Below are 23,212 nucleotides of genomic sequence, written 5' to 3'. Positions count from 1 at the left end.
TGCAAACTTGTCATATCTTCCCTCCCAAATGTATTCATTCTGAAATACAAGCATGTCTTCTTGGCCGAGTGCTGGGCTAGGAACCTGTAATATACTCCAAACCAAGGTGTAGACTCTGCTCACAGGTGGCTGAGCATTCATTATAATACAATACAGGGAAGGCTGTTGTATGCAGAGTAGCAGGTCTAAAACCACAACCTGTCCCTCTCCCACAGTTCCTATAATCCCTGTTGTTTATTCTGGCCCTTTAGGATACACAGGATTTTGGCAAAGCTCCCCAGGGGAAAGCAGATCCAGTGCTCTGGGGATAGGAGACAGCGTGGATCCATCCACCTTGGCTGTTCTAGGCAGCTCTTTCCCTTTGAGTGGCTCCCACTGAGACCCACTGCCCCCTTCAGTTGTCTCCTAGGGATTCAGGGACAATCCCACTGTCCTGTGAGCAGACCACTTGCACCCAAAGATCTACATCACACACACAAAGGGCAACATTATTTAAAATATCTCTAAAACATTACACTGCTTGTCAAAGTGTTTTACTTAGATATTTACAGACGGTTGAAGGGAGAGAGGAAGGGACAGAGGTGGACACAAATGGGAGCTGGACACAGAATTATACATGTCAGTGTGCCACAAGGGACAACTTCCACTCAGTGGCTCACCTTATAGTTGTGAATTATAGTGTATTTACATTAGATTCCAAATGAGATTGAAGAAGAAAAGCAAATCTATATGCCTTAAAAAAATCCTGAGTTTATAAAACATATTCTGATGAAGGCTAAATTGAATGGAGCAGAGTGTTTGTCATAAGCAGTTACACACCCCTCCTTCTGGTGGCCATGTGAGGAATGGCATGCGTCCTGCTGGCTCCATGGATGTCAGACAAACAGGCAACATTCACACACACACATCAGTCTTGCAGTTGGGAGAAACCAGATTCCGTAAGATCAAAGTCTTCAGTTTGCCTTCTAGTTGAAGTCCTTTTCTTGATCATAACTCAACCGGGCATTTCCCAAGGGCAGGGTCTCAGGGAGATTTGATGGAGCCCCTGAGCTGGGCCCTGGGTCCACGGTCCACAGCAGAGAACAGAGAGGAGGTCGATGTCTCACAGGACCTGCAAGGAGAGAGTGGGAACCTGCTGGGGTCACTTGTCCATATCCCAGCCTTGTGTGTCTGGTGCAGAGAAGTTAATATATCCAAACAAAGACACATATGGCCCTTTGCTGTTTATATTAACAATAAAATGTAAAAGCAGATTAGAAATGTTTCACACAGCATATTTGTCTCATTTCATCTAAAATGACGCAGAACTTGAAAAAATGGAATGACCTTATATTACCAGTCACATTTGCACTTAACATGAGTCATTATCGTATCAATTGAAAGCTTTAGAAAATGTGAAATTCAGAGCTGCATAATGTACCTTCTGGTCCTTTGCCCTTAAAGAACCTGCTTCTATTGTTCCTGCTGCCAGCTTCTTCCACAGCCATGTCTTCTTCATGTCTGATACTGGAGCCCAATCCTGTCATCCACAGGCGGCTTCTAAGTCTAGGATCACTCTCTGACTTTCTGAGCACGATCCCTGTCCATTTTGCTAGGATACAGGCACTTTCCACCATGTCTTCTCTCCTTCTGTGGACTCAGAGCTTCTCCCAGGCCAGGAAGCTCCTCAATCAGTTCTCAGTCTGCTCTCGGCTCAGTGCTTGACATACAGTAAATACTCAATCAAGATCTGGAAATAATTATTCTGAATAAGTTATGCACTATTTCTGATGTCATCCTAAAATGAGAATTAAATCCCAGAAATGAATCGGGATGTCTTGAAGCAAAAGGACTGGTGTGTTGTTTGCACGGTTTGCAAACCAGGAACACAAAGCTTTTACCTGTAATTGACAGTATGAACTTGGAGGGTTGATGGGCTGAAGGAATTCTAAAAGCAAAACCACAGAATGTATAGGTGGGTGACTTGTAAGGGGATTGGATGGCCCTTGCAGCCAGACTACAGGTCCTCACAGCTGAACTGCAAGCTTTCCATGACTGGCTGACATCAGACCATCTCCTGAGGGGTTATACCAGGTGGGACCCTTAGCAGAATCAGAAGTCTCAGAGGTTTTGTTTGTGGTTTTCTGAGAACTTGGGAGTGTGTTACTTAACCCCCGGTCTGTCATAAGCTACATAGCATCTCAAGCTTCCAAAACCTCTAAGTGGCCCAGGGCTGTCTGGGCTTCTGTACTGAAGGCATTTTCTAGAGTTGAATTTGGTTTTGCCTTCAGACTTGGATGTGATCATTTCTGCCCAAGTCCTACAAACTGACACTGAGCCTGTGCTCCAAAGCATCAGGGTAGTGCTTCAGCCCAGGCAGCCCTTCCCCTGGGTCCTCTGATCTCTCCTTTGTCTGCTCCCAGTTTAATCAGGGGCTTCTGTCTCTCCTCCTCCAGGAAGAGCTCAGCACGTTCTCCCTGTGAAGACCTATGTTCTGTGATTGGGGGCAGCCGTCTTCAGGCAGAGAGTAGAGAGGTCGCTGACTGTGGCCTCACTCAGTTATCTCAAACCATGGGAACCCCTGACTTTACGCTGTTGGACATCATTGGCCCCCACCCCCATTTGTGGTTTTAGGAGAAAGGCAGATCTCCATCCCCTGCAGAAGCTGAAGGCAAGGATGCCAGTCCTGGGGCTTGGACCAGGGGTGGGGCAGTGGGTCACTGCTGGAGGAGACTGAGGAATGGGTGGGCCTGTGAGCACCTCCCAGGACCTCTGGCCTGAGGTTAGGACCTCCCTGCAGCTTCTCCAGCACCTGATATGTTTCGGGAAGACTCTGCTCATCTGAGCTCAAGTGGGTGCCCCTGTTGCAAATCAAAATTCCCATGAAAGGAACATATCCAGGACCCTGCCTTAACATGATGTCCTGCCTATTTATATTTTTTAGAAGATTAAAATTTAAACCAAAACACAATGATAATCAGTGTCCACATGCATTAGTCAGCCAGGCACAACAGGCCACAAGTAACATGTTATCACCTCTAAGAATAATCAGGTAGTGTAAATTCACAGGCACATCGGGAACAGTGAGTGTCCCAGCACTGAAATGGAGGGGAGGCAGCAGAGACTGACTGATACTTACAGCACGGTCCTTTGCTCTGGCTTTGGAGCTGTCTCAGGCAGGAGAGGTGTAGCTGGCTCTCTGTCCAGAAGTGTTTCCCCAGCAGGTTTGGAGCTTGTGCTGTAGCTCCAAGAAGGGAAAGTCTCATCAATATGACTGCTTTCCCACGTGTCTCCCAAAGAAAGGGGAAACATCACTGCGAATCAGTAAGCTCTTAGTCCAAGGTTCCACCCCCAGGAAGTCTTCCCAGGCTGCAATCCATGGGATGAGTGTTCTGGGCATCCTCATTGCTCCTGTGCCAGTTCCAGCCTCAGGAGGCTCTGCTCTGTGTGGTCCAGTGCCTTCCCCTCCCCACTCACCCCATCACCCACCTGCATGCTCCCCACCATCACTCTCTGCCTCTGGGAGCTCCATTGCTCCAGCTGTGCCAGGAGAAAGTGTGCCTGGTGCTCCAGGTCTGAGCCAGGCATGCCCAACTCTAAATGCATTAGCACGGTTTTTAGGCAGGGAAATTTTGGAGGCTGGTGGAGATCCTCTGGGTACTGGAGCAGCCAGGTGCCCAGGATGGAGGCATGGCCCTGGGGGTAGTCGGGGGGGCACTAGAGTCAGAGGCTTGGTCTTTCCTTCCAGGCTGGGCTCCCAGGGTAGCCCAGCAGGGACCTGGGCCTCTTTGCCTTTGGCTTCTGCCCATCCAGAGGCCGGCTCTGCTCCATGTCCCATCTCGGCTAGCAGTCTGGGCAGAGGCAGGCTTGGACACACAGGAGGGGCTGCTACAAGCCTTCAGAAAGGTCAGCCCTTTGTCAGTGGTGTGACGACCTCTCCCCCTCTTCAGGGATGCCTGTCACACTTCTCTGTCCCTCTCCTTGCCCCTCCCCATTGGATGGCACCTCTGTGAGGACAGGCAGGCTGTGCGCTCTGGGCACTGCCCTCTCGGGAACACGGGAGCTGCTCTATGAGTGTCTGACCCAGGAGGGGACAGACAGTCTGTGTCTGCCACCCAGGCTTCCTGCGGGATCCCTAACACCTCAAATATTAGCTTCTGTGCCTGCCTGCTGCCTAACCTGCCAGGAACCCTGCCTGGGTGTCCTCCTGCCTCTGCCACTCTCCTTCCATAGGATGCCACAGCTGTCCCCTGTGGCTCACTGTGTCCCCTGAGCACCAGCTGAGTCCCCACCATTGAGGCTCCACCAGATGCTGAGCAGAATGCTCACCACCGCTTGTGTGCTGGGTCCCAGGAAGGGGGTGGGGGCAGGGCTGGGATGGAGAGGGGATGGCTGTGGGTTCTCATAGGGGCTGACTCTGGCCTCTGACCACGTGTGTGCCCCTCACAGCACCACAGTGCGTACAGTAGCCCTCAGGATCTCCTTTCCTCTTTGCCAGGAGATGCTCTAAGACTTCTGCTCTCAAGCCAGAATCAGAGGATGTGTGGGATCCAGGGTTATGCCCACCCCCATCCATCCACACAGCCCACAGCTCCACATAGTCTTTGGGGAAGGGAGTCCCTCCCTCTTCATTCAGAGACTCACTGTTTCAGCTGGTGCAGGGATCCACTGTCATCATAAGTGTAAGGGAGGATGCATCCGTACCTAGAGGAGGCCAGGAAGGTGTCACATGGACTGTACTGAGAACACTACGTGGATGTGATGTATAGTGTGACAGCGTGACTCCCGGGAAAATGGAAGTCCTGGAATGCAAGGCTGTTGTCTGCTTGATGCATTACATGAAGGTTGTTCCTAGAGAAGCCCCTGTCTCTAGGGGCCCTTACTATATTACACACACCTGAGTGGGCCTGGGACCCCACTTCTCCCTCCTGCAGACCCTGCTCTCACTCTCCTAGGACAGGGACAGCTAATGGCATCACAAATCCCCTTTTAAATGGGAAAAAAATTTCCACTCAAGGACAAAATCCCAGTGACCCAGGAGGCAGAGGCTTCCACATGGGCAGGAGGACAATGACCAATTAGCACAACCACAGCCCCTCCAGCTGACCTTTCCAGGGGCCAGATTCCTAGAAAGCACTTTCCATGAAGGTTTCCCTCTGTTCCTACCCTCCTAGGGCCTGATCCTCCCTTGACCGCAGTGTGCAGAGGGGCAAATTTAGGCTCAGAGATGTAGAGGGACAATCCCACATGTCACTGCAATTAGGTGTCTGAATCACCAATGTCCCATGAGGACAGAGTTCTCACCTTTGGAACAGAAGGTCCAGCACCTGCTGGGTGGTGGCCAAAGCTCTATAGGTGCCCAGGAATGTGTGCAGGTAGGAGGGGTGGCCACCCAGAACAGCAAGCACTAGGTTTGCTACCAGCTTCTCCAGCTTATGTTGCTGAAGGCTTGATGCCATGCAGGTCTCATTGCTGCTTCCTACTGATGTATCTTCCCCCTGGGGTGGAAAGAGGAGAGACCTGAGTCAGAGGCAGCACTGGGGACCACCAGGGGGGTTCCAGATGTTGCTCAGACCAAATCCCCAAGCCTCAGTTTCTTGTGCCTGAGGCGGAAGAGGGGAGCCCTGAGCAGATTCACGGTTCTCAGCATCATCAGTACAAGGAGCAGTGGGTGATGATTAAATGCAGTAGTGTCTACGATCATTGTCTCAGCACAGCACTGGCAGCATCTCCTTGCATGAACTACATCATCCCTGTGACTGCTGTCACAACATCCCATTCTAGAACACAGAGGCTGATCCCAGGGTGGGGGGGGATCAGGATTTTCAGGCCAACATGGACACGTGAGGATTGAGGAAAACCAGGAAAATCTGTAGAAAAATGCAGAAACATCCTTGACTTAACATGAACTGAGATTGTGTCAAAGTTTCTTGGTGAGATTCTGACTCATATGTGGCCACTGACTTTGCATCTGGCCAAGGCAGGGCCTGGGCTGTGAGGGCGGGTGGGAGAGAAGAGGAATCAGATTCCTTTGCCAGCAGCTCTCTAAGAGGAAGCCCAGGGGAGGAGAAGGGCAGGGCAGATATCCAGGTTTTCATAGATGTGGAGTCTCCTTCCTCACACTCACCCTAAGCCCGTCCTGGGCTCTGTTGGTGTCGTGGGGCACCTGCCCCTCCTGCAGGGAGATGGAGTAGGGGACTCCATGGTCCAGGCCCTGTCCCATCTCCTGTGTGGAGTCCTGCAAACACAGTGCCCAGCGGACAGGCAGAGGCCTCAGAGCCCTGTCCGGCTGTCTCGGCTGGTTCTCAGACCCATAAGACATCTCCACTCCAGACACACACACACCACCCTCTGCAAGGACCTCCATCAGGGAAAAAAATCTGACAACCTGAGGGCCTTGGGTTCCCGTTGGCACAGATAAGTGGCCCCTCAGGAGTCCTCTTTCCCCCCTGCCAGGCCTGTCCTCGGGTGTGGCCATGACAGGACCACCAGATTCAACAACCAGTTCCTGCCCAGAAGGGACAACTCCCCTCAAGTCCCCCTTTCCCCCACATGGAGATGAGGGGAAGTGGGCCTGCCTGGGGGCTCCTAGAGGAGGCTGGTCCTAGACTGGCTTATTCCAGGCCATCCCATGTTACCTTAAGAGATCTCCTCATAACAGACAAGAGGCGTCTGGGTTGAGGGTTCAACCAATGCCTACAGCCACTGAACAAGCTCTCACTCCAGGGCTTCCTGATGGAGAAGCCCTGGGAGATCGGGACACAGAAGGAAAATATGTTTCTTCCTCAACTGTCTCCAGCCAAGTGAGCTGGCTCAGGGGCTGTCTCTAGAATGTGGGTGCCTGGTAACCAGGTTCCACTTCTGTTGGGGTCTGTGGTCAAGGAAGTGATGTCACTTCCTGGGGTCCACTTCCTGGAACCCCCTCCACAGACAACACCTCCACACACAGCCCTGTGGGCTGCTACCTGCCCACCCCCTTCTCCATGCAGACCCACCTCTTCCAGTTACAGCAGCCCCGCCCTCTCCATGGCTCCCGGGGAGGCTCTGCATGCAGCTGTGAGGAGACGCCCTGGCTTCCAGACTCAGCTCCTCAGTCTTACCTGTTCTCCATCCTGGATAAGTCCTGGTGTCTGTCCAGGTCTGTCTGTCTCCCCACCTGCACAGTGAGAATGATTCTAGCAGATTCTTCCAGGGATGTCCTCAGGCATATGCAGAATAAGACCTGGAAAAATGGGGGAGTGCTGTCATATGTAGGTGCTGCCTTCTACCCCTTTTTTCTTCCTCTTACTTCCTCCTCAATGTCTGTTCCTCTTCTGATCCCACCCCATAATCTGCACTCAACGTCACCATGCACGGGGGTCTATGTGTGTGTCTTTGTATGTGTGTGTGTCTAAGACAGTGCTCACACTCTGTGTGGCCAGCGGAAAACTGCCCCCACATGAGAGGGATGGGCAGGAACTTCCTGAGGTCTGAAGGTTTCTAATTTCCAGAGCAAACCCGATGAGAGGGGCTGAGGCCCGGGCTAGGAGGTCAGAGCATTGTGACTCAAGTCCATGCAGGTAGCAGGGCTGGAACTGGGATCAAAGACAGTGTGTCGCCAATGTCCACTCTCAGTACCACAGTGCCGGGGGCAGGGAAATGGTCCACTTCCCCGGTCACACAGTCTGGCAGGCTGGGTTTCTCCGGCTGGACATGAAGTGGCCCAGGGACAGATGGGCAGATGATGGGCTGCTGACTCCAGACAGACTTGACAATCTCATGTGCTGCTTCCTTTATGTTTCTGTCTTTAAGTGCCTCTCCCCAAGACTGAGGAGGCTGGTGGTCAGGTTTTATCCAGGCCCAATCCCAGTAGAAACAGAGGTGAGATCACCAGGAACAAGAGGGTTTGTACTCAGCTAGAGTATCTCAGCTTGCTTGTAACCCCTGAGAAGCAGTTTCTCCCACTGACTTCATTATAACATGGTATCAGTTTTGCAATTTGCCTAGATTCCTTTATTAGTTACTTCATGTAGTACTTATCTTTGTCTCTCTGACTTACTTCACTTACTATGACAATCTTTAGTTTTCCCAGACATACACCCCAATGTTCACAGCAGCAGTATTTACAACAGCCAAGACACGGAAGCAACCTAAATGCCCTTTGACAGATGAATGGATAAGGAAGGTATCACGTATGCACTCAATAAAATACTACTCAGCCATAAAAAGAGTGAAATAATGTCATTCCCAGTAACATGGATGGACATAGCATTTATCATACTAAGTGAAGTAAGTCAGACAAAGAAAGACAAATATATCACTGGTATGTGGAATCTAAAAAAATGATACACGTCAACTTATTTATAAAACAGAAACAGACTCACAGACGTAGAAAACAGACTACGGTTCCCAGGATGGACAGTGGTGGTGAGGAGGGTTAAATGAGGAGGGTGGGATTAGCGGGTGCACATGACTGTGCACAAACTAGATAAACAACAAGGACCAGTTTATAGTACAGGGAACTATATCCGGTAAGTATTAATAACCTATAATGATAAGACTATGAAGCGGAATGTATATACACGTATAACTGAATCACCATGCTGTACAGCAGGAATGAATGCAACACTGTGAAATCAATGTTCTTCAATAGGCCGAGGGGACGGAGAGGGTGCAGTGATTCCAGAGGAAATACAGCTGCCCAGCCCTGATGGGGGTGGGGGCTGAAGGATGATGAAGGGAGGGGACCTCCAGACAGAAGGACTCCCAGAGAGAATGAATCGGGAGCCAGGACCCCTTTCATGCTGGAATCCTGTGATGGGATGGATGTCTCAGCTCATAAGGACCAGGCCGCCAGGTGATGCGGAGAATGGACCAGAACAGGTGAGGAGGGGAGCTGGGTGCCTCCCTGGGAGGCTGGCACAAGAACAGACAGGAGGGAGGGAGGGTGAATGAGGCTGGGCCCAGGCCCTGAGATCAGGGAGAAGGGGAAGGATCAGAGGGGGCTGATGGAAGAGAGGTGACAGGATCTGGTGATCATTTAGCCCAGAAGTGGAGGAGACAATCCTCAGATTTCTGGCTGAGGAAACTGGGCAGAAGGTGCTGCCATTGCCCACACACAACACAGAGAATGAGCGGGCTTGAGGGAAGGATGATGACTTTCCTTTTGGACATGATGCTAAAGGGTCTGTAGGCCTCTGACTCTGAGTCCAGCTGCCTCGTGTCACTGGGAATTTTTTAAATGCAATTTCTCAGGCCCTACCCCTGACCTCCTAAGTCAAGAACCCTGTGGGTGGCTGGGCCCAGCAATCTGGGTGTTAACAACCCTCAGGCCCTCCCAGGAAGGGTGAGCTGGTCAGTGTTTAACAACTCATTCCTGGGGAGAGGGGAGGAGTCCTGATTTTAGTATCTGCCAAACACAGAATACCAAATGATCCAGCAATTCCACTCGTAGAACTAAATTTCCTAAAGAACTGTAACCGGGGTCCATGTTCACAGTAGCATTATTCTCAACAGCCTAAAGGGGCAAACAGCACGTGTCCATCTGCAAGTGAATGGGTGAATCAAATGTGGTGAATACATACAATGGAATAGAATTCCACTTTGAAAAGGAATTCAGTTCTAAACCTGGGGTTACCAGGGGGGTAATGTGGGCGGGTAGGTATAAACTGGGTGTTTGAAATTTGCTCCTCTTGGGGAGTGCTGGAAATGTTGGCTATCTTGATTGTGGTGGTGTTTTCAGGGCTGTATACCTCTATCAAAATTCATCAAATTGTACATCTGAAATAAGTGTCATTTACTGTTCAGGAATCTACCACAATAAAGGTGTTAAAAAATAAATCAATGTAATGGCAATGCAAAATGGAAAAATAGGAACGAAGTCCTGCTACCTCCTACGACATGGATGAATCTTGAAGATGTTACACTAAGCAAAGTATGCCAGACACGAAAGGAAAAGTACTGCATGATTCTGTTGCCAGTGGATGCAACCAGTGCTCCAGGCTCTTGTCCCATCCCAGAAAGGATTCAGAGACAAGACACAGTGGTTAAAAATGTAAAGTGAAGATTTATTAAAGGATGGGTAGTACACTCACAAGGCGAGAGGGGGCAGGCTCAGGTGAGGGGCTGCCCTGGGTTTCTTTGGCAAGTTGGTTACATGGGTTGCAAAAATGAATGGGCAGAATATTCACTAGGGAGAGAAAGGTCTAGGTTCATATTCCCTGATTTTTATCCCAGCTCCACCTTCCAAAGGGAGGAGGGATGTTTGTCCTTATTTAGTCTGGATGGGAAGTGTCACGGGGTCGGTGCATGATGGGTACTTCTTATCAGCAAGGCTAATCTTATTGAAATGTGGGGAAAATAAGCAAAAATTACATTCAGACACTGGAAATTCCTACTTTCCTCACCTTTCTTTATTGACCTCAGAGCCACTTCTCACCCCCAAAGGCATGACCACTTATCAGCCCAGAGGTTCCTGCTTTTCTTTCTCTGCCCAGGGGCCCCTGATGCTTATATGACACAAGGTTTCCTGCATCTGGCCTGTGGCCCTCCTTTCTGCCCAACTCCTGCCATTGCCCTGTGTCTCCCTTTCTCTGCTCATATCTAGCTATGTGGCTGCTCTAACATCACTGCAGGACTTCTCACCAGCCTGAGCATCGGCAGGGAAGGAGCAGCTGGCTAGAGTCTCCAAGACTCCCAGCCAGGCCTGTGAGCACTCTGCTGGAGTGGGTGGCCCAGTACTTGCCACATGCTGAGGACAGGGGTCAGGAGGGGCTTCTGGTGTTTTTTACACCCAAGTATTCTCGAGAGCAGTGTTTTTTCCCCACAGTCCTGTCCAGGGCAGGAGGTTGGGACCACATGGTTTGGGATGGGAGGTAAGGGGTTGACCATTCATAGTGGTGCTCAAGATGGGCCAGTAGCCCCACAATCCACATTCCATAGTGGGACCAGGTCAGGCTCTGGCTCCATCTTAGCAAGCTGTATGGAGAGCAATCCCCTACCCGTGTCTGTCACTGCCGTGACCCATGGGGCAGCCACACTGAGGCAGGCCCTGTTTAGCAGGGCATCCCCCACCCCACTGATACGGGCCCGGTGCCCAGAGCAGGGTCGGTGGATGTGGGCGGGCCTGGGTGAGCTGCCCTTGTCCGGCCAGATGCGGGATCTTGTGCCGGCAGATTTTAGCTGGAAAACCTCGATGAGATGAGCTCCAAGCAGTGGCAGAGAAGAGCCTTGGGCCTCCCTGGCCCACCCCCGTTTCTGGGTCCTCCTCACCCAGCCGCAAGACCTCACTCTCCCCCGGGGCTGGCCTCACCAAATGGAGTTCAGCTCCATCTTTCCTGTTCCTTTTTGTTCCTGGGAACTTTGCCTATTAAATGTGGCTCTCATGGATTTTGCAAATATAGTAGGCTGTCAGGAACGAAACAGTTGCCACAGGGCCCTGAATTAGAGAAAATGTTAAATTGCATCAAACCACCTCAAGGAAAGGGGTGGGACTTCCTGACGACAAGAGTGATGGGGAGTGGGAGGGCTGTGGGTCTAGGGGTTCGGGTTGGGGTTGGGGCCTGGGAAAAAACAACATTTGCTCCCTTCATTTGTGTGTGTCACACTCTGGTAATTCTCTCAGCATTTCATACTTTTCATTACTATTTAACTTGTTACGGTGATCTGTGATCAGTGTTCCTTGATGTTACCATTACAAAAAGATTGCAAGTTGCTGAAGGCTCATATGATGATTAGCATTTTTTAGAGTATTTTTTACTAAGGCAAATACACTTTTTCTAGACGTAAGACTATGGCACACTTTATAGGCTATAATGTAAAAATAAGTTTTATATGACTGGAAAACCAAAACATCTGTGACTCACTTTACTGCGGTATTTACTTTATTGCAGTGGTCCCAAACCAAGCCCACAGCGACTCTGAGGTGTGCCTGGAACAGCCTTGTCTTCTAGCGGTCTAAGCCCTGTAGACTGACTTTGCTATTTTCAGATCTCCTTAGCTGTGACCGGCCACTGAATCTGCATACACATTTTCAATTCAGACTTGCTAATTTCTAACAACAAAACTAGCTGTTGGATGGTAATCAGGGAAGCACTCAATCAACCAATCTGGGGGAGAGTTCAGCCTTCAAAGTCATGAAAAGTCCTTTTTGTCTTTTAACTTCTCGATTTTTGGATGCAGTTTTTGGATTTCTAGAACTGTCTTAGGGCTGTTATAAATTTAACAGCAATGTCAGAGTGTTTTAAATGCACATATTTGAATTGTGCAACTTGATAAAATTGAACAAATATACCTGTGTAACCATCACAATGCGGCGAACCTACCCATCATCTCCAAGGCTCACTGCCCTTTATTGCCTGACATCCAGTGACGTGAAAAATAATTCTTCTGTGTTTCCTTTTACCCAATTTTGTCAGGCAGGAGGATAAGTCTGGCCCATGCTACCCCACCCAGAAGGATACAATTGTCCTGGTATCCCTTAATTTTTCTATTTGTTGGTTATACACACAAATATGATTTTTATATACTCAGTTTGCTAAATTCACTTATTTCTAATAACTCTTTCATAAACTTTTTTGACTCTTATGAATACAATGATAACACCTGAAAATAACAAGTTTTACTTCAATCTTAACAGTTTTTATGCCTCTTTTTTTTTTTTTTTAATATTTTTGGCCTTACTGACCTTCCCAAACTAGAGCTTTCAGTCCAATGTTGAATAAAAGTGGTGGTGACAAGCCTTCTTGGTCTCATTATTAACATAAGGAAGAAATAGTCCAGTACTTATCTGCTTTGTATGATTTTTATTTTGCTAGTTTTGTTTTTAATGAAACTTCCTTTCATTCCTAGTTTGTTTTTTCTTTCAATCATGAAGGTGTGTAAAGGTTTTTTCAAGTATGTTTTCTGCATCTACTGAGATACTCACATGGCTTCATTTGTCTTTTCCTACTAATGTGTTAGGCTACATCAATTAACTTTAATGCTTACAGATTTACTTTGAAATGACTTCAAACTTCAAGTCACAAGCGGTATACAGAAACCTCAGATTTCCCCAACTGCGCACCGCATTTCCTCCATGTCCCTTGCACACTTGCTCGCACTCTTACCTCTACACACACTCACGTGCATTCCTCTTTCTCTAAAGCATCTGAAAATAACCTGCAGACATGAGACTCTACTTCCCCTAACAAAAACACTCACCTACTGAACCAAGTCAGGAAACAGACACTACCATTCAATCCGTACACTCTGAATTATGCCAACTGCTCTGGTTTTCCTTTCTGTTTTCTTGTTAAGTATCTTCAACCTCCTCCAATCAGGAAGCCGTTTCCTTTTCTGTCCTTGCCAATTTAAACATACACTTTTAATTTTGTAAAAGAACCTTTCAAGTGGGTTTGTCTAATGTTTCCTTGTGAGCACACTCTGGCCACACATCCTCAGCAGGAACACAGCACGAGTGACGCTGGCTCTTCTCAGGGCATCTGATCAGGGGTACCACACACTGACTTGCTCTACTGCTGGTGAAGTGAACTTTAATCATCTGATTATGCTGCTGTCTGCCAGGTTTCTCATATAAAGTCACTGTTTGCACCTTTGTAGCTGATCATTATTTGGGGGGAACTATTTGGAGAGTATGCCAATATCCTGTCCAGCAAACCTCTACCCACAAACTCTAGCCAGCATTGTCAATTACCTACTGAATCAGCCACCATTATGACAGTTATCACACTGTGTTTTTCTATCGCCAATGTTCCTCCTACATTTATTAGTTGGCCTTGTATAAAGATTTCCTTCGTGTATTCACAGATTTGTATCAGCACCAATTAATGGATTCCCATTTTAAGTCTCCTTTATTATGATGCTGTTCATTTTGTTTTGAAGTTTAAATTGTCGCAAATTTGGCCAGCGGAAGCTGTACAAGATGGTTCTTTTGTCCTTTTAACATGTCTCCATAATTCTTTGACATTTTATTGTCTAATAGATAAAATGATGCAGGATCGTCTTGTATTTCTCGCCATCTCTGACTTTCAATAAGCCATCACTTCAGAGACCTGGTCTTTCATTGGTGGGAAGACAGTACTTAAAATCAACAACCTGGCACCTGGTGTGCTCGACGCTAGTGGGGTATCATTCTGTTTAGGTCCTCTCAGCACACAGATCCAAAACACACACCCACAAGCACTACGATAACTATTTGTGTATTTAAAATCTGAATTACATTCCAATGCAACACTTCAGGTGGTTTTCTAGCTACCCTCTTCCGTGTTTACAGATACCGTCTCCAGCAGTGAGAAACCTGGCTTTCGCCACCCTCAGTACATTTACTTATCTGCCCAGTATTACCAGCACCTCAGCCATGCTGATCATCTCTTCCCTCTGCCCTCAGCACTGCTGGTGCAAGGGGGCAGCTCACCTCCACACCTTTCTCATCCCCCAGGTCAGGGCTGTTCTGACTCCCACTCTAGGACAGGCAAGCAGGAGGGAAATGTGCAAATGCAAGGGAGAAAGCGCAATCTGAGAGTAAAGGCATTGGGAAGCCAAATCAATTGAGTTTTAAATATTAAATCCATTCTTTGATTCCTCTAATAAACATCATTTAGTCACGATATGTTCTTCGATGATACGGTTGCAATTTTTTTTTTAAAATTCCAGGATTTTGCATCTAAATTCATAATGTACCTTTACTTTCCTGAAATATCTTACAGGTTTTGGTATCAATGAACAGGAAAACCCCCATCATCCTTTCTCTGGAAAAGCTTATAAAAGCTTGCTACTATTTCTTTAAATTTTTGGAATAGCTGGAGTGAAGTCATCAGTTCCTGAGTTTTCTTTCTGGGAGATTTTTGAAATACGAGTGACAAACTCTTTGCAGCTTTGGTAAAGGACAGCCATCCTTTGGTACGACCCTGCACTTTCACTGAGAGCATGCTGTGCTCACCGAGGGCCCATCCTGCTGGCAGTTCCTGAATTCTATTCATGTTTCCCTCAGTGACCAAAAAACAAAAAACAAAAAACAGCTTAGGTTTTCAGACTCCTGCCCTGTGTCAGTCTTCTAAAAATTTTGAGAAACTGGCCATGTGTTTGAAGTCTCCTATGTTTCAAAAATGTTTACTCAAGCCTTGACTGCCAAAGCTCTGCCAGCCTCTGGTTTCTGGTCTCCCTGCACCCTATAGCTCTGCTCCCCTGCCACCAAGCTATAGCCCTCTGCCTGAGCCAAGCTCAATATCCAGCTTCCTCCCTGTAGCCAGAATTGACAAGTGCTCCCAGGTAAAACAGCTACATTTCCCCATTTACTTTCCATCTTTCACTCCCCTCCTGGATTGTAACATACTAGCCCTCTTTGCTTTTGCAACAACAGGTTGCACTTAAATAGGTGCTTTATGCGAACTGCTTTTCTCGTTGTCCTTAGTGAGTGCGCTGCTCTGCTGAAAGCGAGTGTGCCACACCTAGTAGTAGAATCTATCTGCTTTTTATAGCTCCGTACCTGCCAATGTATACATTTGTAGGTGAATGTTTTGCTTTCTAAAAAAATCATCGCATGTATCACACATGAGAAGTATTAAGTGTGTGGGGAATTAAAGTTGGGTGCAGTAAGTCACTCACAGCAGGGTGACAGTGGGCCAAACCGTTAAAACACTGGTAGGGCAGAAACCACCCATGTTCTATATTCAGCCACTTCCGCTACATCTAGTAAGTTGCACTCCAGGCAACTCACCTTGCCCCTTTGACCCACCACTTCAGGACAGGCCACTCAAAATTAGTCTGCCACAGAAGTATTTCAAAAATCCTGCTGGCAGGCTCCTGTCCTATGCATGTCACCAAGACCAGGACCTCTCTCTGCATCTGGACATCAGAAAGTCTTCTTGCTGGTGGGTCTCCCTGCAAAGACCTTCCCTTGTTTCACATATGCCGGAGCAATAAACCTTTGCACTGCTCACAACCACTGGCTCCAGTTCACATCTACTACCCTAAACTGAGAGGAACAGCACACCGGGCAATGGGCTAGATTGTATTTTAACAAAGTAAAGTGCTAAACTGAAGACATTCCCCACATTTCCTAAATTGCTAGACACTTCAATTGAACATCTCTGATGTATGATAAACTTAGGTTTAACTTTAAGCTTCCACTCACTTTTTCTAGTAACTACTGTCTCATGCTCACTGAGATGCCACATCAAGAATTTCACACAAGTCCAATAAAATATCACCTCATACTAAATGTTCTCCTATAATTTCCTATAGCTTGTGCATTTTCTCCAGCCTGTGGGTAATGTCTTCTCTGCAAATGCTGATGGAGGTTTCTACCCTATGTGGTTTCTCTGATGTTCAGTAAGGTGTGGATTTGGGCAAATGGTGCCCTGTATTCACTCAACAGTAGATTATCCACACTCAGCTGTGTCATACACTGCAGGGTCCAAATTCCACTAGAAATTTTTCCTGTGTTCAGAAACTCTTCATATTTTTTTCTCCCCCCTAGAAGTTCTCTGCTCTGTATTGTGAGAACAGATTTTAGACCAAAGGTGTTCTCAAAATCATTATATTAATAGATTTCCTCTCCACTTTGTGTTCTGTGTTCTACAAACTCTGGACCTCACCCAACGTGACTTCCTTCATTTATCATATTTATAGAGTTTCTCCCCAGGTGTGTTCTCTGATGTACAGTGAGTTTTGACTTCACACACAATGATTTCCCACAAACATTACATTCCAAGGGTTTCTCCTCTGTGTGTGTTCTCTGATGTGCAGTGAGTTTTGACTTCACACCCAATGATTTCCCACATTCATATGGTTTCTGTCTTATGTGAGTTCTCTCATGAACAACTAGGGCTGACTTCTGATGAAAGTTTTCCCCACATTCATGACAGCCAAAAGGTTTCGCTCCCGTGTGTCTCCTCTGATGTTCTGTGAAACCCAAGAAGTAGCAGAAAAAACTTCCACATTCGATACATTCATAGGGCTTCTCACCTGTGTGAGTTCGCAAATGTTTAGTGAGAGTTGATGTCTCAGAGAAGGGCTTCCCACATTCATTACATTCCTAAGGCTTCTCCCCTGTGTGAGTTCTCTGATGTTTAATGAGGTCTGACCTTCTGAGAAAGGCTTTCCCACATTCATAGCATTCATAGGTCTTCTCCCTTGTGTGCGTTTTCTGATGTACAATAAGGACCGACTTAACTGAGAAGGGTTTCTCACATTCAGGGCATTCATATGGTTTCTCTCCTGTGTTCTAAGATGTTGGGTGAAAGTTGACTTTTCACTGAAGGATTTCCCGCATTCCTGCCATTTGTAAGGTTTCTCCACTGTATGAATCGTCTGATGTTTAATGGGGTCTGAATACTTGAAGAAAGTTTTCCCACATTCATCACATTCACAGGGTTTTCCCCCTGCATGGGTTCTCTTATATCTTTTGTGGGCTGGTTTCTGGTTGAAGGTTTTTCCACATTCATGACATTCATAATGTTTTTCTCTTATGTGTATGCTCTGTTGCACACCAAAGACTAGATTTTCACTGAAAGAGTTTCCATACTCATTATACATAATGATGTTTTCAGTTGAGTTCGTTCTGTGATTTGGAATGAGGTTTGACTTCTGGTTCAAAGGGTGAACACTGTGTTCAATTTCTCAGAGAAGTTCTCTCCACATTTATCAAATTCATAGTGATTATCTTCTGGGTGTTCTCTTTGATGAGCAATAAGAGATGACATGTCTCAGAACTTTTTCCCACATTCAGTGTATTGACAGGTGTTCTCTCCTACGTAAGGTTTCTTATGTATAACAAAGAGTGAATTTTCATGGAAAGCTTTATTACATTCATTGTATTCAAAAGGTTGCTCCAAAATTTGAATTTCCTGATGCTGAACAGAGTCTTCATTAAGAAAGAGGCCATCCCCATTTTTATTATATTCATAGGTTTCTTTTCAGAATGAATTCTTTCATGCTTGTCATCATGGCGCCATTTTCTACCTTTGTTTGGCTCATCCAACTTCTTCCTTGAATAGTTTCCACTGCTCTTAATTAATTCTGAAATATAAATAGAGTGATGAGAAAGATGAGCTGACAAGAATATTTCGAGGAAATAGCATTAGTTTTGGGAGTTCATCAGTTTAGGTCAGTAACTCTTCATGCCTAGAATATGACAACAGTGTACACACATCCAGTCACATCTTCTTTCCTAGTGTACCTGGCAATAATAAATCATGCTTGGGGCTGTGGAGAAAAAGGGACCCTCCTACACTGCTGGTGGGAATGCAGTTTGGTGCAGCCACTGTGGAAAGCAGCCTGGAGATTCCTCAAAATTCTAGGAATAGACTTACCATATGACCCAGGAATCCCACTCCTGGGCTTATATCCAGAAGGAACCCTTCTTCAGGATGATACCTGCACCCTAATGTTCATAGCAGCACTATTTACAATAGCCAAGACATGGAAACAACCTAAATGTCCATCAACAGATGATTGGATAAAGAAGATGTGGTATATTTATACAATGGAATACTATTCAACCATAAAAACCGAAAACATAATGCCATTGGCAGCAACATGGATGCTGCTGGAGAATGTCATTCTAAGTGAAGCAAGCCAGAAAGAGAAACAAAAATACCGTATGAGACTGCTCATATGTGGAATGTAAACAAACAAACAAAACAGAAGGAGACTCATAGACATAGAATACAAACTTGTGGTTGCCAAGGGGGTGGTGGGTAGGAAGGGATAGACTGGGATATCAAAATGTTGACTAGATAACAAGATTATACTGTATAGCACAGGGAAATATATACAAGATCTTATCGTGGCTCACAGAGAAAAGAGTGTGACAAGGAATAAATATATGTTCATGTGTAACTGAAAAACTGTGCTCTTCACTGGAATTTGACATAACATTGTAAAATGATTATAAATCAATAACAAATTAAAACAATAAAATGGCATTTTAGAGAAAATAATAATAATAAATCAATTTTCTAAGAGGTCTAATTCACAAAGGAACAGTACTAAACCCCAAGCTTTAATTCTGTTTCCATCTCTGATTCGTGAGGAATAAAAATATGTTAAAAAGAGAAAAAACAAGCAGTGGACAAGCCATCCTTGCCACAGGATTGGACTTAACAGCTCCACCCTAGTTCTGGTATTTTCCCTTTATTTCATCAGCATTGTTCAGCAGTGGACCTCTCCTGACCATCCAACCCTGTTTCAATCCTTTGTGGCTTTCACCCAAACCTCACCTGATTTAATATCAGTATTCAATCCTGCTTTCATTCACATGTTTCAGCATTTCTTTGCATATACCATGAAAACAAAACCTTAAGGAATAAAATTCTAAACCTAGTTCCAAAAGTTTCATTTACCCTTATTGTAAGATTTTTGTTTATGCGTGGACTGTTTTTCACTCTTCTACTATCTACAAAATTCTTCTTTGCATTCATAGTCCTAAGAACTGATAATACATATATTTTAAAAAATGTATCACTGAGACAAACATTATCATTACATCTGGATTCAGATCAGAATCAAGCCACCATTTTACAAATCTAGAATAAATATATTTTTTTTCTGGGTAAATCCACATCTTTGTCCCCAGTAAACTGCTCATTTTCATCCACTGTCATCCACTCTTTGCTGTTCTCAGGTCCCACCTCCTCTATGTGTTCCAGGCCAGCCACCTTTAGATGTGTAAGCATATGGAACTCTCTGGTGTCCTGGTGTGTTGGGCAGACAGAGGATGTGTTGAGTTACAGATGTTTTACTGGTTATAGGTTGAATGGCGTACAGAAAATGAACATCTCACACTGCCACGATGCTTACATCACTCAAAGAGGTAATTTTTAACAACAGCTTTGTGTTATTTTGTAGTTACTACATCAGAATATATGGTATAAATCAACTTGGCATAGTTCCTAGAGACGGTCCTCCCAATCAGGGAAAGAAGTGTTTGTGGTGAAAGCTTAGAATCCATATCTAGAATCTTACACTCCTGGAGAGAACAAGCTCCCACGATGGATATGTTTTGCTTATGGGGGCTTTAAAAGGCTTAGAAATTATTTTTACCTGAGGGAAGGCGGTATACAAAGGAGACAGCATGAGCAGGGCAGTCTCGAGATGGAGATACACTTCAGGAGATGCCTTTTGGAAAAGTAACGCTGTTTGCTAAAGAGCAAGTGAGTTAAAATGAGTTAATCAGTTAAAATCTGATGTCTGACCCATCAGGGGCTGATAATGGGTCTCTAGGCTACTTGTACCCACGCTTCAGTGTTTCAATTTGGGATCTACAGCTTACAACGTGAAGAAGACTTTTAAAAAGAAAACTCTGCAAGTTAAGCCTTGCAGGCCAGCAAGCTAAACATGTAATGCCTGGAGTCACAGAGGCTTTCTCTAACTGCCTCCTCTGCTCTGGCCTTCAGCTTTGCCAAAGTGCAAGCAGGTGCAGTCATCCTGCTCAATGACAGAACTCTGACAATGTTGGAAAACACCCATGTGGTGCTATAAGCTATGGAAACACCGTGGATCCTGGCAAAAAACTGTCTGGGTCTCTGGTTCCCATGTGAAAAGCTTGTTCTAGTAGCCTGTACAACCAAGATTACAGAGGCTTCCCAAATACTTAGTTTATGATTCCTGTGGAAGGCACACGGTAGTGGGGAGGAACACTCATTTCTGGGACAGTGTATCAAATCTGGATTTAACCCCCCCTCTGGAGGACATCTAACCACTGCTGACTTTTCAAAAATGAGAAAGAATGAGCCTGATTCTATTGTCCTCACCTCCTTCTTGGTACACACACATCAGCATGGTAGTCATATTACTGAACACTGCTGTCTTCAGAATGGGATGGTCTCTGGGCTGCTAACTGGGTACAATGAGGACAAAAAAGATGTGTGTGGCGAGGAGGCAATATATAGACCAGTTTTGAAATTTCTGAAAATTCAAAATCTCATCCTGATACTGGTGACATCGTTGGTGCAAAGCTGAAAACAATGGGTTTTTTTCTCCATGAAGAAATTTATTTATATACCAGAAGTTTAGAGAGAGAACTCAGGATTCTCCAAGGGAACAAAAGTTTTTATCTCTCCTTTGAAAAGAGGATGGGCAGTGAGCTACCCCTCTCTCTTCCATAGAAACATGGCCAGATTCATTTTATCAGCGTTCTTCACCTGCAACATTAACTTTGCATGTATGTGCAGAACACCTCATCGTACCAAGAGTAAGATATTAAGGTATGCCAGAACCACACTGTTATTACTTGGCTTTAATACATAATAATTCATCTGTAGTGTTCCAGAAACTACATGTGTTGTATTTATGATAATATTAAGAAAGATAAATATTAAAAACTTAACAGCCTGAAACTTTATATCTCTCCAAAGAGATAACTTCAGGCCCAAATGGCTTCATTTTTAAAATCTTCCAAATATGAAAATAATAAAACCTTCTATAAAATCATGAACAGAATTGAAAAATATGAAACGATGTTCAACTCATCTTATGAAAATGAAAGTAATACAGTCTTTGACCTCAAACATGGAAGATTACAACAAGGAAAATAACAGGATAGCCTCTCTATGGATACACACAGAAAAATCAAATTCAGTAATTATAAAAACAATACACTATGATCAAAGATGATGTATTTGAGGAATATCAGATTGGTTTAACAACTGAAAATCAATTAAGACTATGCACCATAATCACAGAATAAATAAGGAAAGTTATGTGATTATCTCACTACATGCAATAAAAGCATTTGACCAAATTCAAGATTTATTCATAATTTTAAAGAAAGTCTTAGCAAGCAAGGAATGGAAGAGAGCTTCCTCAAGAAATAAAGAGAATTTACAGAAATCCTTCAGTTAACATCAAAATTAATGGTAACATACTGAGTAGTTTCTCCCTGAGGTCAGAAACAAAACCAAGATGTTCACTCTCACTACTTTTATACACTTTACTGGTATTCTGAGCCAGTACAAAACACAAGGAAAAGAAAAATAGCATGAAGATTATGAAGGAAGAAGTGAACTTCTCTTTATTCACAGATGACAAAACGGATTACACAGAAAATTTTCATAAATCTACAACACAACTACCAGAATAAGTGAATCAGGAAGGTTGCGGGATACAAGGGAAATGTGCAAACCTCAACTGTTTTCCTATATATTAGCATTGAACAATTAGAGAATAAATAGTACAGACAGCACAAAGTAAAAAGTGAAAACACTATAAAATATTCAGGAACGTACTTTATGAAAAATTGGCAAAACTGCTAAACTGAAAACCACAGAACCAGGAGAAATAAAAAACTTAAGTAAAGGTACCAGGGTCATGGACTGGAAAACGCAGCACTGTTGAGATGTCAGTTCTCCCCAAAATAAGCCATACAATCTCAAAAAAAAAAAAAAAAAAGTCCTAACAGTGTGTGCCTGTGTGTGTGCGTGTGCACGCGTGTGTGTATTTGTGGAAACTGATGAGCTGATTCGAAAATGTAATGAAAATGCAGAAGACCTATAGCAGCACAGAATTGTCCAGAATGTCTAAAGACATAGATGTCATTATAATATATTCTGTAGATGAAAGATAATCCTGACAGCAGTCTGTATTCATGCTGTAGAACAGCCAAGCAGTCTTGAGGAAAACAGCAAATCTACAAGGCTAATGCTGCCAGATAGCAAGACTTATTACTAAGTTCTAATATTATAATGGTGTAAGTGTAGTGTTGTCCTAAACATGGATAGAACAGCCAATGGAACAGAACAGAAATCCCAGGAACATTATCTTACATACATGATTGCCTGATAATTGACAAAGACAAAACTGCTGTTCAGTGGAAGAAAGGATAGTCTTTTGAATATGTTTCTGTTCATCAGAAGATAGTAAGAAAATGACAAGACATTTCAAAAAATGTATTTTTCAATACATACTTTTGACCAAAGATTCATTCTTGGAATATATTTTTAAATACTATAAATCAATAGAAAAAGACCAATAACCCAATAATATAATAAAAATAGAGGACCTGAATATAAACTTCACTAAAGGAGATATCCAAATAGGCAACAAACAGATGGAAAGATGTTCAAAATCATTAATCATCACAGAAATGGAAATTAAAATTTGATGAGGTAACACAACACAATGACTAGAATAGCTAAAATTAATTAGACTGACAATACTAAGCGCTAACAGGATGTGATGCATCTGGAACCCTCACACATGGATGGTGGCAGTATAATTGAATACAAACATTTTGGAAAACTGTTTAAATTAAACA

General features: G+C 44.8%; 1 pseudogene; it reads right to left on the bottom strand.

Moving 5' to 3' along the window:
* Nucleotides 1–11,839: 11,839 nt before the first annotated feature.
* Nucleotides 11,840–23,212, bottom strand: part of LOC140699553 (uncharacterized) — a 51,832-nt pseudogene continuing 40,459 nt past the window's right edge.

This window comes from Vicugna pacos, chromosome 11 (genome assembly GCF_048564905.1).
Source record: "Vicugna pacos chromosome 11, VicPac4, whole genome shotgun sequence".
In the NCBI taxonomy this organism is placed as follows: Eukaryota; Metazoa; Chordata; class Mammalia; order Artiodactyla; family Camelidae; genus Vicugna; species Vicugna pacos.
This window is presented reverse-complemented; position numbering and strand designations above follow the sequence as displayed.